This window comes from Lissotriton helveticus, chromosome 10, assembly GCF_964261635.1.
Source record: "Lissotriton helveticus chromosome 10, aLisHel1.1, whole genome shotgun sequence".
NCBI classification, from domain to species: domain Eukaryota; kingdom Metazoa; phylum Chordata; class Amphibia; order Caudata; family Salamandridae; genus Lissotriton; species Lissotriton helveticus.
Window position 1 is genome coordinate 710,208,352 of NC_136071.1, and position 21,892 is coordinate 710,230,243.

A 21,892-nucleotide genomic window follows, 5' to 3' on the forward strand; every position below is an offset into this window, starting at 1 on the left:
GACAGCACACTGTCCAATGGTTTGCGCACCTAGATGCGATCAAGGAAGCCCGAATTGGAAGTCAAGAAAATGTTGATGTTGCATCTGATGATGACGAGGAGGAAGAAGACGTGTCAAACACTTCACTTACACCCAGTACCCCTGTCAGCAGCACACCCCGTGTGAGGCACACTAAGAGTGTTGGAGCGACTGAGACACCAACGCGCAAAAGTTCACCAGCGAGCATAATTGGGTCAACGAAGTCATTATCATCCCGTAAATGCTTGGTCCAGGGCAACATTAGAACCATGTTTTCTTCAGACGCGCCATATGAACGCAACCACCCACTGACGCGTCTGTATAACACTAAGCTGGCTAAAATGCTAGCTGTGAACCTTCTCCCTTTTTCTTTTGTAGAAGCGGTAGGTTTTCTAGAATTAGTGGCAACGCTCTGCCCTAAATGGAAGGTTCCTAGCCGGTTCTATTTTGCCAGAGTTGCGGTTCCAGCACTACATGAAGGTGTGCTGGAGGCGATTGGGGCAGCTTTGCAGAAGAGTGCTGTTCACACTATACATCTGACAACAGACATGTGGACCAGTGGCGCAGGCGCTGATTACATGTGCATCACTGCACACTGGGTCTCTTTTTCAGGTGTTAAAGCAAAGCTAAACGCAGGTGTTGACCCGGACCAAGTGTTTAAAGCTGCTCGGAAACATGCAACACTAGCCATGTTTGGCTTGGAGAAAAGTCACACAGCAGAAAACATTTTGGACGAGTTTAACAAAAAGGTCTTTCACTGGCTGTCCCCAAAAAAACGCCAGATTGGTTATGTTTCCACGGATAATGGCGCCAATGTAGTTAAGGCCATGGCGCTGGGTGCATATTTCAGAGTGCCGTGTTTGGCGCACTGTATCAACCTGGTAGTTCAAAAATTCTTGAGTGATAGAGACAGTACAGCGTTCGAGGTAATGGCCACCTGCCGCAAAATGTGCAACCATTTCAGCCATTCTTTTAAGGCCCGGAAGCCTCTGAGGAGCCTGCTACTTGAACGTCGAATGCCAGTGAAAGCACTCATCCAGGAGGTGGCAACACGTTGGAACTCAACCTTCTACATGCTTGAGCGTCTGTATGAGCAGTATACGGTACTCGATCACTATTTCTTAACAGAGGGTACAGCTCAGAAGGACCTGCGGATGGGTGCGGCGCAATGGGACATTGTTAAAAGCCTGACAGACATGCTTCGTCCTTTTGAGTTCTTCACGCGTGCAGTCAGCCAGGAGGACTGTAATTTGGGAAAAGCTATCCCATTGTTGTGCATGCTGGAGCACCAACTGAAGGCGGTGTCTTCTGAGTTTGAAAAAGATGAAAAAAAAAGACCCTTTTATTTTGTCGGAGAAATTATTAGAGCGCCTACGTGGTGATGAACGTCTTAAAAAGATCAACTCAGAACAGCATTACATTTGTGCTACTATTCTGGATCCACGCTACAAAAAGGCGCTGGCAGGCCAAGCATTCTTTCCTTTTGCTGATGAAGATGTTAAAAAGTACAAACGTTGGCTAGCATGGTCAGCCAAGAGGTTTGAAAAAGAACGGCAGGATATTGAAGGAGAAGGCAGTACATCAGCATCAGCATCAGCAGGCCATCCCCAGTCAAAAAAATCCACTTCTGCACCTGTGGCTGTGGCACAAGTGACCTCTCAGCCGTTAAAGACACCGGCAACCGGATCATCTGCACCACACACAACAGTAACAGTGGCTGCTGTAGAGGATTGGCTAACTTTGCTTGGGTATGGTTCTCGAAAAAATGTCACAGGCACAGCAAAAAGTAAGCAAAGTGGAGGAACCATTGAGGACCTTGAATCGATGATGCAGGACTATCTGAATGACTCAACAGAGGTCTTTCTTAATGATGAGCCATTGCAGTATTGGCATGGGAAAAAACAATTGTGGCCACAGCTCTCCAACCTGGCTATAAACTATTTGTCTTGCCCACTCGCAAGTGTGTCTTCTGAACGTGTTTTCAGTGCTGCTGGTGGCATTGTAACTCCCAAACGGAGCCGCCTCTCGCCCAAAAATGTGGAGCGGCTGACAATGATCAAGATGAATCAGCACCTCATACCACCAGATTACAAAGTACGAGAAAGCACGCCGCATGAAGACGAGGAGGACGGCAACGTAGATGAGGGGATTTGTTCTCTGTTCGGTGACACTGACCTCATCCTGCCTGAATTCGCAGAGTATGATGACGAAATCTTCTTCTTATTCCCTGACACCGAGCCCTGAAAATGAGACAATGAATCAATAACTTTCTTTTTCGTCCTTATTCACTTTTATTCCTGTGTGTCTGTCTTTCTTTGTTTTGCACAGTTAATTTAATTCAAACTTTAATCACCTAATCCCAAAAACAAGCCCATCAGCAGAACTGTCTTCACTTGTTTGCTTATTGATTTGAAGGTGCAGCAGTCTACATTCCTCATGTTCACAAGTTCTGAAGAACATGCTCCTCTATCCTCCTCCTCCAGACTCCGATTTCCCTCAAAGCAGAGGGCTGGATTACGCCCAATGAAGAAAGACTCAGCACTTGTGGGGGTGTTCTACTTCTTTGCGGGTGAGTTGACGGCTCTGGGCCCATTGCTGTGAAGCTCTAATAACGGATAAAAGTGTTTTGGACCAAATATGAGGCGGAAATTTCTTGCCGTTTTTGCTGACTTGCTTGCCTTTGAGGTGCTCTTTGGCGGGGTTCCGCGTGTTTGTGGGTGAGTTTTGGGGTCTGGGAGCACTGCTGCAACAGTCTAATGTTGATTGCATTTGCTTTTCAGGAAATCCGTGGTGGAAAACAGGAGTTATGATGATGACCTAGCTGCACAGCGCGTTTGGACCGAAGGCCGAGAGATATTGTAAGTATGAGATTTTGCTTTTTTGCTGTTTGGGGGTGTTGTCGCGTGCTTTTTTGCGGGTGGGTTGGCGGGTCTTGGGGCATTCCTGGGAAGGTCTAATACCGGATAGAAGTGTTTTGGACAAAATCCATAAGGAAAAGCCTTTTTTTTGCTATTTCTTCTGACATCTTGCTCAATGTAGCGTTTTGGGGGGCTTCCTGGTGTTTGTGGGTGGGTTGCGGGGTCTCTGTCGAAGCACTGCTGCGACAGTCTAATCTTGATTGCATTTGCTTTTCAGGAAATCCGTGGTGGAAAACAGGAGTTATGATGATGACCTAGCTGCACAGTGCGTTTGGACCGAAGGCCGAGATATATTGTAAGTATGAGATTTTGCTTTTTTGCTGTTTGGGGGTGTTGTCGCGTGCTTTTTTGCGGGTGGGTTGGCGGGTCTTGGGGCATTCCTGGGAAGGTCTAATACCGGATAGAAGTGTTTTGGACAAAATCCATAAGGAAAAGCCTTTTTTTTGCTATTTCTTCTGACATCTTGCTCAATGTAGCGTTTTGGGGGGCTTCCTGGTGTTTGTGGGTGGGTTGCGGGGTCTCTGTCGAAGCACTGCTGCGACAGTCTAATCTTGATTGCATTTGCTTTTCAGGAAATCCGTGGTGGAAAACAGGAGTTATGATGATGACCTAGCTGCACAGCGCGTTTGGACCGAAGACCGAGAGCTATTGTAAGTATGAGATTTAGCTTTTTTGCTGTTTGGGAGTGTTGTCGCGTGCTTTTTTGCGGGTGGGTTGGCGGGTCTTGGGGCATTCCTGGGAAGGTCTAATACCGGATAGAAGTGTTTTGGACAAAATCCATAAGGCAAAACCTTTTGGCACTTTTTGTAACTTAGGGTTCGTTAGGGTTAGCCCTAGCAGCAGGATTGCATGTGTTTCGGGGTGTTCTATTGCAACTCAGTTCTGGGGTTTTAGAGCACTCTTGGAGCGATGCTGGCTATGGATACTTTTGCTTGCTTGCAAGTGGTTTGAATACAATCCACGGTGGGTAAGGGTGTATTTGGGCCTACTTTTACCTTTAAAGTACGTTTTGTCACCATTTTTCTGCTAGGCCTCGTTTTTTGAGATCTGATTGGGGGTCTTCTACATTTGCGACTGGCTTTAGTAAGGGTCTTGGTGGGAGCATTGCTGGGAAGGTCAAATTTTGTTCTAAAACACAGTTTACAGTACACCTACCTTGAGGGGAAAGATCCGCTATAATATTTTGGCCATACTTATTTATCCTTAAAAAGGTGACTCAGACAGAGTACGCAATTTCAAAAATATTGTACTGTCTATTAAGGAAATCAAAGTGTGACTTTTTACACCACACAGCGTACATACCTTATATTTATTTATCAGTGGTATTGTAATAGCACTTCCTGTTTTCCGTTCAATAATTACAGGCCGGGTTTCAGTCAACATCCGCCAGGCAGGCAGTGGACAGGGTGTCTTCTGTCAGTGGTCACCAACATTGATGGACGAAGCGTCAGCTGGAATGGAGGAGTGCCGCTAATAAGAGGAATTGTTTGCTGCATGCAACTTACTTACCAAATTCAACAGGACAACTCCAACAACATACAGAATACAGATACAGTATCCATTGTTTTCTTCTATGAGTGTGACTGCATGTGGTTAGCTTTAGTTTGTACCCAAAAATTTCTTTATCTTCAATTATTGTTTGTCCATGCTGTGCTTTTTTTTTCTTCTCTCAACAAAACCTACCCAAAAAGAAACCCCCATTCCCATCCATTTTCCAAACCCTAACCCTCTTCCCCCGGGCTGTGTGGTTTTGCTTGATGTCTGACTAAATGACATCAATAATTCCACACACTTGCTGGGGAGGATAAGGTCATAGCAACAGGCTGGTGAAGGAATACGAGGATATATTCTAGACTTACTCAGCTTCAGTACTATTTCTTGTAGTAGTAGGAGCCAATGTCAAATAAATTCAACGCAAGTACTAGTTATACTTGCAATACTTTACCATTTGTTAGGCTACATTGTGGCCCTGTTCTAGTGTACTGTCACCTGCTATATTCTCGAGCGTACCGTAACCGTTGTAATGCTACAGTAAGGACAAACCAGGTTTCGTTTTCTTTTTTTCCATAGGCATGCAACTGCCACTGTGTCACACCACTAGTACCACCGCAATGAGGAAATTTCATCCGCCCAGGATTGACAACCTTAATCCCCATTTCACGTGGAGCCAGCCCTGGGCCTAGCCCTAATTTCTAACACAAATTACAGGTAAGATAAGCGTTTGGTGGGAGGTAGTATAATGGAGTATTAGGACTAGACGAGAGATTGACGGTAGTACTACTAAAGTCCTAGGACTCTTCAGGAAAACAAACTTACTGTTACACCCCCACTCACCAGACTGAAAAGCAGTAAAAAACAGGTATGGTCAGATAAAGTTTAAAAAAGTATATTTATGTAGCCCTAACAAAATAATCTCCCTCAAGACCCTCCCTAACCCCAACGATTGTCTTTGAAAAGTCCCAAAAAGCACCCAACTCCCAAATCCCACCCCCCAAAAGTCCCTAAAAAAAGGGCAAGGGACACTCCACTACTGGAGGGTGCTGGTGAATTTTGCGGCCAGGGCATCATACTCCTTGCGGAGGGTGGCATGCTCGAAGCGGAGGCCCTCCACCAAGTTCTTGTACCTATGGACCTCCTGCTCCAGGTAGGACATTCTCACTCCTAGGCGGCGCTGGCGTGCCTTGCAGCTCCTGTGGGGGGCAGCTGGTCTTTTTGCTGCTTGGCGGTGGCGGTTGGCTTTGTTAGCCCGGCTCCGTACCGCTGGAGCACTGCGCTGGCTGGCAGCCCGTGGGGTCACGGAGGAGGATGCAGCTGTCCCAGTCGAGGATGTTGTGGTTGCACCGGTCGACTGCGTGTCCTCCGACTCCTCCAGGGCCACCAGCCGCCGATATTCCGCGACAGTGGCATCCAGCCTCCGTTGCCGGGCCATTCGAGCCTGCTCCCTCCGTGATGTCGATTTGGAAGGAGCAACTATATGAAGAAAGAAAGACATAGTCTGTAACCAATGCTCCTTAACATTAATAACACAAAGTGATTGAGCCGAAAGTTGTGTCACAGTACAAGTAGCAAATTGAAAGCACAGTACATAACTATTGAGGACAGTATCTATCTAACCTCCCACTTCTGCATCCTTGCTCTAACATTAGTGGTAGTTTAATGAACAAATTCTACGACCACTATGGACTTCCATTACAGTCGACTATGACAGTACACCAGTCTTATTCTTCTTCTTATCTCTTGTTTCGGAAAATTGGTACGTTATCTTATGCAAGCCGGCAGAATGCCAGCGCAGTGAACTTGCACCCGAGAAAAACAGACGCACACCATGATGAGTGAGACAGACTTGCGTTACTGTACGGGTCCAGTACATGCAGGTGGTGAAGCTATTACTTTTCTATTACGGGTGGCACTGAGAATACTCTGTTACAAGGGCTACTGCTTAATTAATTTACCTTTCACCCTACAGTGCAAATAAGTACTAGAAAAGGAAAATGAAGAAGCTAAATAATTAGATTATCTATCACTTCACATGGGATGTATTTGATGACATATGGGATGACTTTAGGTGCTTTGCTTATTATTGAGTGAAGAGTGATACACCCACACATGAATGACGTACTACTACTAAACTAAAGTTATTAAGAGAGGTACGGAGTGTCCACCGTAATAACCGGATATATGCTGTGCTTGCAGTTGCAATACAAACTATTGCTACTATTCATGGTAGTATTGGACACATTTACAATTTCTTTTCCTTGCCTTCCCTACACTGGAACGGACGTGCGGGTGCGGTGTTACATGCTCTTCAAGGTAACACTTAGTTCATCCAGTGACCATCTACTCTCTCTAGATACACATGTGCTATCTAAGAGTCAGATAATACCATGCTCCAGGCATCCATCCATTCAAAGTATATGCACACATACAGTTTATGTTTCACCCACCCAGGCTGTTGTCCTTCCACCTATCCTTGCTTCATCATTGACCCAGCCATGTACCATACCATATTCTTTCCTTCCCAGCCACCTCGGGGGCCAAGCAAACACATATCATTCTTCTTTGCCAGCCATCATAAAATTTCTCGTCCTTCCACACTTACTTACACCCTTCTTTCGCTTTTCGAATATATAGCTTACCTGTGCCCGCCACCACCGTGTCAACCCTCACAGGCACATTGGTGTCGTCCGCCACTCGCACCGCCTCCTCCCCAGAAGAGTTGTCCTCCTCATCCACCACCTCCGCGCTGGCCCCGCCACCAGATGTTCCACCTACAAAGTAAATTTTTAGAATGTTAGAATACACCACTCACTACTGTATAATATTTGGTCTAGGAGGAATAAAGAAAGTTAAAAAAAACGAAATACAATGTAATAATTTGTAACTGTATACTCTACAGTAAAAATATCCCTTTTTCCAGGGAAGGCTGTTGTCTTGCTGCACTTTTTGGCACAACTGATGAATGCTTGCTTTTTATTTTTAACACACAACACTTTTTCTCCTAACAGAAGCTTGACTTCTAAGAACACGATCAGGGTCAAGCTCAAGTTCAAACCAGGTGAGAGCTCAGCTCGACCACAAGAAATGTGTCCAATTAATCGTTAGCACTAAGCACTTTTCCATTTTCAGTTAAACGTTTACTTTTATGACAAAGTTGATTTTAATAAATGTGTTTAGTTTTAATAAAGCTTTTAAACTTAAATAGACTCTGTGGTTTTTGGTCCTCCAGACTAGAGTGGATGAGCTAAAGGTTTTGGAATTTTTGCAAGCATGAGTGCCTCTGACACTTCTTGACTGTGACTCCGTACTCTTGCCCTGCGTAGGATAATCTAATGATCACTGGGGATCAATCATCGGTGACTTAGGGAGCTAAATGACTCTGCCACACTATCTAGTCAGTAAGGAGATTGGGGGTTCTTCAAAGTCTTATATCACTGAGGTATGTGGAAAGAAAGTCTACCTGCGCCTATTATAATTGATAAACAATGCACTATTTAGTGTTCATAGTTCGGTTTGTGCAGATTTGTCCCTGCAACAGTAGTAGAATGGATTGTCCCCCTATCCAAAACAAAAGTAAAGTAGTATCTTATTCTTTCTTGGTGGTCATTCACCTTTTTATTGTTGGCAATTGTCAAAGCATAAACATTTAGAAGACTTGAAAAGACATTATGGACAATCCCAGAGGACTGCACTCAGTGCATAGAGCTATTGCTGACTAGAATGGGAGTCCAATGGAATTGCCAAATGTGCAATCTTAGTTAGCTACACACACAGACTAATAAGAATAATCTAGTAATACCACAGGGAGTCATAGTCGAGGCAGGATAAGAATTTAGATCCAGTCTACAAGAAGATCAAAGACGATTTAGAAAAAATCGAATGAGGAACGCTAGGAAAAAATAGGTACTCTTTATTAAAATTAAAACTTACTGGGGCCAGCAAAGGAGCCCTCGCCTGCCCGATCCTGGCCTGCATCTTCCTGAACAGCACCCTCCTCCTGTGTCCTCTTGCCCTTGGGGGGAGCTGATGTACAACATGAAAGAAAGAAAGACCAGAAAACATGGATGAGATTTGTCAACCAAATCAAACATTTCAAAAGAACTATAACAAAATATTTTGGAGAAATAGCAAATAGATACACAACTATTCCACGGGATATATTGACCTATCTCATATGGTATACTACGTTATTCATATTGCCTGATTTGCGGACCGTTGACTTTCAAAGTTCCTATGTAACTCAATAAACAGACTACTAAAAAGGTTTGCCTAGGCCTGGCAGGCAGAAGTCCGCAGCACGCAAAGTGACAGACAAAGTCCACCCTGCTTGCAGATCAGTGAATACTCAAACTATCAATCCACCGACCACCACCACTATTTCTTCTTATAGCCATGTGTCTAAAGGAAGGACTGGACTTCAGTCTGTTGGGGCTGATTTAGAAGTCCCTTGCGGCTCATTTTCCTCCATTGTTGCGTGACTTTTGTGACGCAGCGGCAGAACAAAAGAGTCGCCATGGTGCGACGTATATATAAAAAAAAAACGCATATGGGAGATGCATCACGTTGTAAAGCCCTGCACCATCAGGGGGCGTTCCGGCGCAAGGGAGGGCGTTCCTGTGCAGGAACGAATCCTAAAAGTAGCTGAGGGAAATCTACAAGATGTCAATCAGTCACTTTTAGGACAATGATGCGTGACTCAAACCCTGCGCCTGCTTGAAGCCGACGTACGGCTTGATGCAGCATTGGGGAGATAGGGCACCCCAGAGCATTGCTGGAGCTGCGCCATCGTTGGCACGCAACTCCAGCAATGCGCCGCCTTTACGCCACAGATGCGTAAGGCTTCTGTGATGTTTTGGGCCAATGGGTGGTGGTGGCATGGCGCACAATTACTGCCGCATCCCTGCTACTTTGCAGGGATGCGCCGGTAATTGAAAATATGACCCTTAGTGTCTAGCATTACGCAGTTCTTTACACTACACTCATACATAATTTCTCAGGCCAATGAAATGAACACAAAATACAAAACAAATAGGCATAGTAGCAAGCAAGGCTACTGAGAAGGAGAGCAGTGCACCTGAAATGCATAGAAGATTGTGAAATATAATTTACCTAATGTAATCGGCAGCATTATTGCTCTTGGTAAAGAACAAAGATTTGCAAATAACAGAGCCGGATAAAACAGATTAGTGATGAAATAGCTAGAAATGGCTACTACTACTCACCAAGCACGGGGACCTCTATGCCGAGCGCGTCCAGCAAGTCCCGTTCCCGGTCCATGACATCCTCCAGCGGTGGGTGGCCTGGTTATAGGTGCGCCAGACCCCAGAGAGCTTAAACATGGCCCGGCACACCTTCTCCCACCGCTTCCGGCGCTCCCGGATGCCATAGCCGGTTGCGATCTTGCCGACTCCCAGGATCGTCTTGGGGAGGCGGCGCTGGACGTGGAAGATGAGTGCGGCCACCTCCTCCGCGCTAAAGATCTCCCGTGGCATCACTTGCTCCCCCCTCAAACGCCCGCACGGGAGCCGGGCACGGGGTGCGGGACCCTTCCCCTTCTCAGGGTGCTTCCCGGCTCCCTTTACCATGGTCTGGGCAGAAATGAGTTAAATAATAAAGAAGAAATAGAATAGGGAAGAAGAAAATAAAAGAGTTTAAAAAAGTAGTTTAAAATTAACAAAAAGTAGCAGAAAACACAAAAATATAGAGCTAGAAAAATAGAGGGATAGATAATAAGTAAAATAGATCAAATAAACTTCAAAAAAAGCAAAGGATGGCAGAGATTCAGAGAGGATACAGAAAGCATGCCCAGAACCATAGCAATGAATGAGAAACAAGATGGCCGCGCCCATTCACGACCGCGTCGCGCGAGATTTTCCTCGCGAGCACGTGCGAAATTGTACTAGCGAGCAGCACACTTTGCGAGATTACACATAGCGGCCGGAAACGGAATTACATCATGCAAACAAGATGGCCGCGCCCGTGTACGACCGCTAGGGTAACTTCGCAAATGTATAGCTACAAGCGCCTTGCGAACACGAAAAAAATCACGCGAACATACACGCCGCAAAAAAAAAGTGTATTCGCTCGCATTCGCGGCTTCCGAAATCGATCTCGCACGGATTCGCGCCCCGCAAATAACGCGAAATTGCAGAAAAACGATTTTTGCTAAACTGAAACCAATCAGCAGGTGCAAAAGTTCAAACTTAACATTAGTAACCATTCACTCTAGTGCTTCCTGAGGGGCCCCTCCAGAGTTCAGTTGCCTATTTGCAACTATTCCATGACCCTGCTATGACCCAAACAGCAGGCTCATAGAATAGCTACAAGTAGACCATAAAGGTCCTGTGAAAAAAAATTGCACTGCAACAGAAAGCAAATTACAGATAAGGAAGGAAGCAGGTGCCAGCCAGACTGGAAGTTTCAAAATTACTGACACATTAATCCCCCCCTAATTAATTCATGGCAGTTGAAGAAGGGCAGGTGTGCTTGCTTTCACTGCAACAGAAAGCAAATTACAGATAAGGAAGGAAGCAAGTGCCAGCCAGACTGGAAGTTTAAAAATAAGTGACACATTAATCAACCCCAAATTAATTCATGGCAGTTGAAGCATGGCGGTATGCTTGCTTTTTTTCACCCCCATAATCTACAGTGATAAACAAACCTAATGGGTGGCAGTCAGGATGTACCAGAGGGTGGCATGGGTGTACCAGAGGGTGGCAGTGGTGAAACAGAGGGTGCTGTGAACCTGTGATGATAAACCAGACGTAGAAACAACATAGTCGCGGCCGTTGTGAGCCGAAAAGTAAGTTCGCAATTGCGAAATGGTCCACAAATCCTCGCGAACGCTCGCCAACAAAAAAAACGGAAAAATCCGCTAATCCGCGAGAGTTCGCGGATTTTGCGGATTGCGAATCCGTAAATCCGCAAATTCGCGTACGCGAGATCCGCTAGATCCGCCCATGCTTACTACAGACCCATCTCTCTAATTAACGTAGACTGGAAAATATACGCAAAAATATTAGCGGGAAGACTTAATGCACAACTTCCAAACCTCATACACAAAACGCAAGTGGGCTACCTTAAAAACAGACTATCACAAGACAACACAAGACTCCTCTGCCACATAATCAACCACGCCTCCTCCATTACTAAACCAGCGGTGATGATCGCGCTAGACACAGAATAGGCCTTCGACAGAGTTTCATGGCCCTTCCTTGGCCAGTGCATGCAAAAGTTTGGCCTAGGCGAGAAGTACAGGTCAATGGTGATGGAGCTTTACAAGGCCCCTAAAGCCAGAGTCGTGGTGAATGGAGGCACATCAGAGGCCGTATCTCTGGAAAGAGGTACCAGACAAGGCTGCCCACTTTCGCCGGCACTGTTCCTACTGACCCTTGAACCCCTACTGACCATGATCAGAAACAACGCCAAGATTAAGGGGTTGTGATCCAAGGGAACACGGTCAAACTTGCAGCGTACACCGATGACATACTCATCATGACAGAAAACCCTGAGCCCTCAATAGAGGCACTAATGAACACCATCGACGTGTATGCCAATGTAGCAGGGTACAAGCTTAACAGAAGCAAGTCCGAATGCAAACCACTCAATGTCCATACCACCAGGGATGTGATAGGATCCTCCGGCCTACACTGGCAAAAAGGGGCCCTAAAATACCTAGGTATCTACTTTGACAGGGGCCTCAAGCCAACACTTGAGCATAATGAAAAATCTATACTAAACAAAATAAAAGACAGGCTAGACACGTGGTCTCCCAAGTACGTCAGCTGGTGGGGCAGGGTGGAAACGATTAAAATGATGATAACCCCCATGGTCAATTACCTGCTGAGTATGTTGCCACTGAAAGTCACGGAAGCATTTCATAAAAAACTTAGCGCCTTGATAAACTCGTTCCTTTGGAGGGGTAAAAAAAGTAAGGATCAGCCTCCAGAAACCTAGGCTCAGTAAGGGTCTAGGGGGGCTCAACGTCACAAACTTTAAGACGTTTCAGACAGCCTGCCTCACCAGACAAGGCATATACTGGCTCACGCAAGAACAGGGATACACACCAGCTTGGCTGGAACTAGAAAAAGCGCTGCTGGGAGGCTTAAACCCGGTGGCCCTCCTCACAGCTAACAAACACCCAGAAGCTAACAACACAATCCTCAGGAACACCAAAAACGACCTACTGCAAGTAGACAAAAGAATGGAAAAAGGCATAAAAAACACAAAACACAAATCCATTTGGTTCAACACAAAAATAAAATACAAGAACAGCATACTTATCATAACCTCCTGGATCCAGCGAGGTATCCACATCCCATCCCAACTGAAAGTACGAGGGTCTCCTGCCACCTTCTCCGGCCTACAAAAGGCGCACGACCTCCCAGACATAGAATTATACAACTTTCTCGAAATCAAGGTGGCAATCACTAAAGCAAGACTGAGCAAAGAGATACCAACAATACACCAATACCTGACAAATCTCAACAAACTGGGGCACCAAACATCACACCTTTATAAATTACTAAGGGCAAAAACAACCAGCGTAAACAGGAAGGTCATAGACTACTTAGAAACACTACACGCAGTGCGGTATAGCGAAAGAGAAAAAACCCACCTCTGGACCTCGGCAAGTAGGAACAAGGTCATCTCCACACTAGCACAAACAAAATTCTGGCTCCTACACAGAGTGTACTGGACCTCGGCACATCTAGCAGCGGTCGGGCTCATAGACAGCGACTTATGCTGGAACTGTCAGAAACAGAAAGGAGACCTAGAACACATGATTGTCCACTGCCCTAAAGTTAAAAATTTCTGGGGGAAAGTAATAGATTTCATCTACAATGTAACAGGTTACACTCCACAACTAGACCTCCTCAGCATAACAAACGCCTTCATGGCACCGGAGATTCACTCGGCCAACGACAGGAGCCTCATCGACCTGCTCCTCACGGCAGCAACCAAGACAATCCTTTCCAACTCGAAGGACACAGGGAAGGCCACCTTTAACGTATGGTTCAACTGGGTCACCTTCCTAAGGGGGGAAGATAACATAACGAAAAATCGAACACCACAAGTTGGACGCAGCAATGAGATTTGGCTCTCCCTGGACAAATACCTTGCCTCGCAAAAACCGCCGTGAACGCACCACCTTCCCAAACACTATTACGGCTCCACTGTACCCCCCCCCCCAACCCTCCCCTTGGCGTAACCTGTCTGCAAACTCTCTGCCATACAAACCCCAACCTACCGCACCTGTGTCTGTCTCTTCTCTCTCTTCTCCTTGTCTTTCGTCCTACTTACCTATACACATGATCTCTTCCGACCGTAGGGGGCAATGCTTATGACTGGTATGTAACGACAAGGACTCAAGCCGCCCATTTATAACCAACACACAGGCGCCGCAATAAGCCCGTATGTACCATTACCTATGCGTATGTCTACATCTAACCAGTATTGTCTTCTTTCGGCTTACTCTGTACTGTTTTGTAAAATTCTTCTAATAAAATCTATAGAAATATAAAAAAAAGGAAAGTGCTCACACTTGACTTGCCTCTAAGACAGCAGCTAAAAAGGATGGGTAATCAAGAGGGTTGGTTACTAATGTTAATTTAAAAAACAAATTTAAAAATTTGCCTACGGGTTTCACGAATGCAAAAAAAAGAGTTGTTGACACAAAGTGGCAAGTAATAGGAGTGCCCTCACCTAATATCCCTTAAAGTCTATGAGGTGAGCTACCTCGGTACGGGGATCTGAACAGGTATAACTGATGTAATATACTGAATTGACTGGATGCAAGTTTCTTATCTCTTAGTTTTCTTTAATGGGTTCAGCACATTTTACTAACTTTCGTCCCCCATCCCAATAGCTTTCAGCTCGCACCATGAAGTAATGGCAGAAATTAAAATTATGGCTAATGAATAAGATAACAGGACTCCTCTTTATTCTCTACAATAATGGAATTGAACATGCTTTGCTTGAGTGTACTTCTGATCTACGAAAAATAGTGCGGCAGTACATTCTGTTACTCATGTATGCAGATTATGCTGTGCTTATGGCACACTCACCTAAATCTTTACAGCTATATTTTATGGCTTCACTCGATACATGAGTAATCTGGATTTGAAGGTGAACATCAAACAACCTTTGCATTGATGTGTGGCCTAAGGCCATTCAGGAAGGTATATTTCACCATTGATGGCCTCAGGGTCCCTATGATACAAGGAGGACTTGGAAACCCCAGTTGGCTTTAAAATCATAGCAACTAAATTCTACAGCCATGGCAATAAGTTTGAATCTAAACAAGGCTTAAGGCATATCAGACATATGAGGATGATATATAACCCAAAGAGTATTGCAACAGCAATTTATGGATCAGGCATGTGGGTATACCAACCTATCTGGGTTACAAAAGATGGGAAACGCCATATAAAGGCAGCTCCTGTCTGTCGCGCATGCAACACCATCATTCGTCTGTCATCATGAATTAGGCCTTTCTTCTGTGCAGGTGTCACAGGAGTAAGGCCCATCCAATTATGGCACTCCATATGGACCAGGGCGGAAACAAGCCTCAATAATGCTCTAATTAAAGGGTGCCTCTTCTTGGATCTTGCCTACAAAATACCCTGGCAATAGAAAGTCCAACAGCTCCATGAATATTTGGGCTTGCATCCGGAGCTAAAACAATCAGGTACAACGTGGTCATGCCAAAAGTGGAGCTAAAAATTAGCTGAGAAATAGATCCATAGATCTGGGGTTGCAAGGGCAGCAATAGAGGAGGGGAAGCCAGTTGTAAGTAACTATGATATGGTACCCTTAGAAGAGGGCTTGAAAACCTATCTTTCGAACATCCCTGATAGGCATCATTGCTTTCTTCTAACAAGGTTAGGATTAAACATGGTGCACCATCAGGTTGCTTTTCCAAAGGTAAGAACATGGACAAAGGCCCTGAAGACCTGCCCCTGAGACACAGTGTCTAAACAATACACAGCACACAAGTTTTATTTGTCCATTTTATAGCATCCAAAGAGCCAAATAAATGAAACCCCATATAATACATTATACACAGCATAAACTGGCACTGCTGTCCTTATAATCACGTGGGAATAGTACTGTACGCTTAACAGTTAGCTTTATTCTTGCGCAATAAAACAGACAAAATTGTTCCCCAAATTTTATGTCATGAGTGAAGATCAAAGTTGATTTAGTATACTTGAGGGATTACATTAATTACTGCTAACATGGCGGACCGTCTGAAGTTTTTGTGGGTATAGAAAGACACATAAAGAGAATGAATACACTGTGAGGAATATTTTTCAAGTAACATTTTCTTACTCCCAGGTAACATACAAATGCTGCTTTATATGTATTATTGTGATTTATTTTTAAAATGTTGCATTTAGGACACTATGGGGTATATTACGATGGCGGACGGTCATTCCCGCACCCGCCGCGGATGGTCTTTCCGCACCCGCCGTGGACGGTCTTTCCCACACCCACCGCGGACGGTCTTTCCCACACCCGTCGCGGACGGTCTTTCCGCCCGACATCATAAAGGTTCCCCTGCGGCCAGGCTATGTTCCGGATGGCCGTGATGGGCTCACTGGGGCTCCCATCTCCAGTCCCACGGCATGGCAATGTGCCTGGGACGGGATCCATGTATCCCGGGCAGTCCTCCCCCTGACGTCCGGGCCTGAGAGCTCCAGCGGTCCTCACTGTGCCTGAGTCCCAGCCGGGGTCCCCAAGCCCTGCCCGGCGTGGGCAGGCAGAAGCCCTTCCGTGAAGGCTCGGGGTGGGAAGCAGGGAGTCCTTTCGGTCCCGGCCATCTGGTCACCCGGAACGCTTTCCTATGGGGCGACCAGATGGCCGAACTTCCCTGGAAGTCCCGATGAGGTGCCATTTGCCTCACGGATCCCAGTGAGGGCTCCATGAGGTCGGGTTCTTTCACGCCTTGGGTCCCCTCTGTCACCTCGCGTGCACAGATTGCAAGAAAGGGGGGTAATTTCCCTCCGGATTACTAGGGACAGGGTACGCCCAGACACCCCTCCAAGGCTGGTGGTTCTCTGCCAGGGGGACCAGATGGGCTATGCCTGGGTAACACCTCCCTAGGCCACCCGGGGCTTCCTTCCTCCAGGCCAACGGCTTGTCAAATTGCCCAGGACGGGCTCCATGGCTCTTGGGCAGTCGTCCCCCGGGCGTCCGGGGCTCCATCCCGGCCGACGGCATGGAAAAGTGCCCAGGACGGGCTCCATGCGTCCCGGGCATTCGTCCCCTGGGCGCCCGGAGCTCCATCCAGGCTGACGGCATGGCAGAGTGCCCGGGTCGGGCTCCATGGCTCTTGGGCAGTCGTCCCCCGGGCGTCCGGGGCTCCATCCAGGCCGTCGGCATGGCAGAGTGCCCGGGACGGGCTCCATGCGTCCCGGGCATTCGTCCCCCGGGCTCTTGGGCAGTCGTCCCCCGGGCGTCCGGGGCTCCATCCAGGCTGACGGCATGGCAGAGTGCCCGGGTCGGGCTCCATGGTTTCCAGGGTAGTCCTCCCCTGGGTGTCGGGGCGCTCCAGGCCGATGGCATGACAGAGTGCCCGGGACGGGCTCCATGCGCCCCGGGCATTCGTCCCCCGGGCGTCCGGGGCTCCATCCAGGCTGACAGCATGGCAGAGTGCCCGGGTCGGGCTCCATGGTTTCCAGGGTGGTCCTCCCCTGGGTGTCGGGGCGCTCCAGGCCGACGGCATGGAAAAGTGCCCAGGACGGGCTCCATGCGTCCCGGGCATTCGTCCCGGGACGGGGACGGGGACGGGGTGGGGAGAGTCCAGGCGGCTTCACCTCCATGCCCGGCCATCTGATCGCCCAGATTCCCTCGGCCATCTGGTCGCCCGGATCCCCTCGGGCATCTGGTCGCCCGCAACGCTTTCCTATGGGGCGACCAGATGGCCGAACTTCCCTGGAAGTCCCGGTGAGGTGCCATTCGCCTCCCGGATCCCAGCGAGGGCTCCATGAGGTCGGGTTCTTTCACGCCTTGGGTCCCCTCTGTCACCTCGCGTGCACAGATTGCAAGAAAGGGGGGTAATTTCCCTCCAGATTACTAGGGACAGGGTACGCCCGGACACCCCTCCAAGGCTGGTGGTTCTCTGCCAGGGGGACCAGATGGGCTATGCCTGGGTAACACCTCCCTAGGCCACCCGGGGCTTCCTTCCTCCAGGCCAACGGCTTGTCAAATTGCCCAGGACGGGCTCCATGGCTCTTGGGCAGTCGTCCCCCGGGCGTCCGGGGCTCCATCCCGGCCGACGGCATGGAAAAGTGCCCAGGACGGGCTCCATGCGTCCCGGGCATTCGTCCCCCGGGCGCCCGGGGCTCCATCCAGGCTGACGGCATGGCAGAGTTCCCGGGTCGGGCTCCATGGCTCTTGGGCAGTTGTCCCCCGGGCGTCCGGGGCTCCATCCAGGCTGTCGGCATGGCAGAGTGCCCGGGACGGGCTCCATGCGTCCCGGGCATTCGTCCCCCAGCTCTTGGGCAGTCGTCCCCCGGGCGTCCGGGGCTCCATCCAGGCTGACGGCATGGCAGAGTGCCTGGGTCGGACTCCATGGTTTCCAGGGTGGTCCTCCCCTGGGTGTCGGGGCGCTCCGGGCCGACGGCATGGCAGAGTGCCCGGGACGGGCTCCATGCGTCCCGGGCCTTCGTCCCCCGGGCGTCCGGGGCTCCATCCAGGCTGACAGCATGGCAGAGTGCCCGGGTTGGGCTCCATGGTTTCCAGGGTGGTCCTCCCCTGGGTGTCGGGGCGCTCCAGGCCGACGGCATGGAAAAGTGCCCAGGACGGGCTCCATGCGTCCCGGGCATTCGTCCCGGGACGGGGACGGGGACGGGGTGGGGAGAGTCCAGGCGGCTTCACCTCCATGCCCGGCCATCTGATCGCCCAGATTCCCTCGGCCATCTGTTCGCCCGGATCCCCTCGGGCATCTGGTCGCCCGCAACGCTTTCCTATGGGGCGACCAGATGGCCGAACTTCCCCGGAAGTCCCGATGAGGTGCCATTCGCCTCCCGGATCCCAGCGAGGGCTCCATGAGGTCGGGTTCTTTCACGCCTTGGGTCCCCTCTGTCACCTCGCGTGCACAGATTGCAAGAAAGGGGGGTAATTTCCCTCCGGATTACTAGGGGCAGGGTACGCCCGGACACCCCTCCAGGGCTGGTGGTTCTCTGCCATGGGGACCAGATAGGCTATGCCTGGGCAACACCTCCCTAGGCCACCAGGGGCTTCCTTCCTCCAGGCCAACTGCATGTCAAATTGCCCAGGACGGGCTCCATGGCTCTTGGGCAGTCGTCCCCCGGGCGTCCGGGGCTCCATCCAGGCCGCCGGCATGGCAGAGTGCCCGAGACGGGCTCCATGCGTCCCGGGCATTCGACCCCCGGGCATCCGGGGCTCCATCCAGGCTGGACGGCATGGCAGAGTGCCCGGGTCGGGCTCCATGGTTTCCAGGGTGGTCCTCCCCTGGGTGTCTGGGCGCTCCCGGCCAACGGCATGGAAAAGTGCCCAGGACGGGCTCCATGCGTCCCGGGCATTCGTCCCCCGGGCGCCCGGGGCTCAATCCAGGCTGACGGCATGGCAGAGTGCCCGGGTCGGGCTCCATGGCTCTTGGGCAATCGTCCCCCGGGCATCCGGGGCTCCATCCAGGCCGACGGCATGGCAGAGTGCCCGGGACGGGCTCCATGCGTCCCGGGCCTTCGTCCCCCCGGGCGCCCGGGGCTCTATCCAGCCCGACGGCATGGAAAAGTGCCCAGGACGGGCTCCATGCGTCCCCGGCATTCGTCCCCCGGGCGCCCGGGGCTCCATCCAGCCCGACGACATGGAAAAGTGCCCAGGACGGGCTCCACGGGTCCCTGACAGTCCTCCCCTCGGGTGTCCGGGACTCCCTTCCCCAGGCCAACAACATGTCAAAGTGCCCAGGATGGGCTCCACGGGCCCCGGGCGTCCGGGGCTCCCTTCCTCGGGACAACGGCTTGTCAGAGTGCCCAGGACGGGCTCCACGGGTCCCGGGCATCTGGGACTCCCTTCCCCTGGCCAACGGCATGCCGGAGTTCCCAGGACGGGCTCCACGGGTCCCGGGCATCCGGGGCTCCCTTCCCCGGGCCAACGGCTTGTCAGAGTGCCCAGGACGGGCTCCACGGTTCTCGGGCGTCCGGGGTTCCCTTCCCCGGGTCAGCGGCATGTCAGAGTGCCCAGGACGAGTTCCACGGGTCCCGGGCAGTCCTCCCCCGGGCGTCCAGGGCTCCCTTCCCCGGGCCAAAGCATTTCAGAGTGCCCAGGACGGGCTCCACTGGTCCCGGACGTCCGGGGCTCCCTTCCCCAGGCCAACGGCATACCGGAGTGCCCAGGACGGGCTCCACGGGTCCCGGTCGTCCGGGGCTCCCTTCCCCGGGCCAACGGCTTGTCAGAGTGCCCAGGACGGGCTCCACGGGTCCCGGGGGTCCGGGTCTCCCTTCCCCTAGCCAACGGCATGCCAGAGTGCCCAGGACGGGCTCCACGGGTCCCGGGCAGTCCTCCCCCGGCGTCCGGGGATCCCTCCCCCGGGCCAACGGCAGGTCAGAGTGCCCAGGACGGGCTCCACGGGTCCCGGGCAGTCCTCCCCTGGGTGTCCGGCGCTCCCTTCTCCAGGCCGACGGCAGGTCAGAGTGCCCAGGACGGGCTCCACGGGTCCCTGGGCAGCCCCCCCCCATCCGGGGCACCCATATACCAGGAGGCCAACGGCATTGTAAAAGTACCCGGGGAGGGCTCCTTGGGTCCCGGGCAGTCCTCCCCCTGGGCATCCGGAGCTCCCTTCCCCGGGCCGACGGCAGGTCAGAGTGCCCAGGACGGGCTCCACGGGTCCCGGGCAGTCCTCCCCCCGGGCGTCCGGGGCTCCCTTCCCCGGGCCGACGGCAGGTCAGAGTGCCCAGGACGGGCTCCACGGGTCCCGGGCAGTCCTCCCCCCGGGGGTCCGGGGCTCACATCTCCAGGCCAACGGCATGGCTCAATGCCCAGGACGGGCTCCACGTGTCCCGGACAGGCCTCCCCCTGGCGTCCGGGGCACCCATCTCCAGGAGGCCAACGGGATGGCAAAGTACCCGGGAAGGGCTCCATGGGTCCTGGGCAGCCCTCCCCCGGGCGTCCGGGGCTCCCACCTCCAGGCCGACGGCGTGTCAAACTGCCCAGGACGGGCTCCATGGGTCCCAGACAGACCTCCCCCGGGCGTCCGGGGCACCCATCTCCAGGAGGCCAACGGGATGGCAAAGTACCCGGGAAGGGCTCCACGGGTCCCGGGCAGCCCTCCCCCGGGCGTCCGGGGCTCCCACCTCCAGGCCGACGGCATGTCACACTGCCCAGGACGGGCTCCATGGCCCCGGACAGACCTCCCCCGGGTGTCCGGGGCACCCATCTCCAGGAGGCCAACGGGATGGCAGAGTACCCGGGAAGGGCTCCATAGGTCCCGGGCGGCCCTCCCCCGGGCGTCCGGGGCTCCCACCTCCAGGACGACGGCATGTCAAAGTGCCCAGGACGGGCTCCACGAGCCCCGGGCAGCCATCCCCCGGGCGTTCGGGGCACCCATCTCCAGGAGGCCAACGGCGTTGCAAAGTACCCGGGAAGGGCTCCACAGGTACCGGGCAGTCCTCCCCCGGGCGTCCGGGGCACCCATCTCCATGAGGCCAACGGCACTGGCAAAGAACCCGGGAAGGGCTCCACGGGTCCCGGACAGGCCTCCCCCGGGCGTCCGGGGCACCCTCCTCCAGGCCGACGGCATGTCAAAGTGTCCAGGATGGGCTCCATGGGTCCCGGGCAGCCCGCTCCCGGGCGTCCGGGGCTCCGACCTCCAGACCGACGGCATGTCAAAGTGCCCAGGACGGGATCCACGGGTACCGGGCAGTCCTCCCCCGGGCATCCGGGGCTCCCATCTCCAGGCCAACGGCATGGCTCAATGCCCAGGACGGGCTCCATGGGTCCCGCGCAGGCCTCCCCCGGGTGTCCGGGGCACCCATCTCCATGAGGCCAACGGCATTGGCAAAGTACCCGGGAAGGGCTCCACGGGTCCCGGGCAGGCCTCCCCCGGGCGTCCAGGGCACCCACCTCCAGGCCGACGGCATGTAAAAGTGCCCAGGACGGGCTCCATGGGTCCCGGGCAGCCCGCCCCCGGGCGTTCGGGGCACCCATCTCCAGGAGGCCAACGGTGTTGCAAAGTACCCGGGAAGGGCTCCACGGGTACCGGGCAGTCCTCCCCCGGGCGTCCGGGGCTCCCATCTCCAGGCCGACGTCATGTCACACTGCCCAGGACGGGCTCCATGGGCCCCAGACAGACCTCCCCCGGGCATCCGGGGCACCCATCTCCAGGAGGCCAACGGGATGGCAGAGTACCTGGGAAGGGCTCCATGGGTCCCGGGCAGCCCTCCCCCGGGCGTCCGGGGCTCCCACCTCCAGGATGACGGCATGTCAAAGTG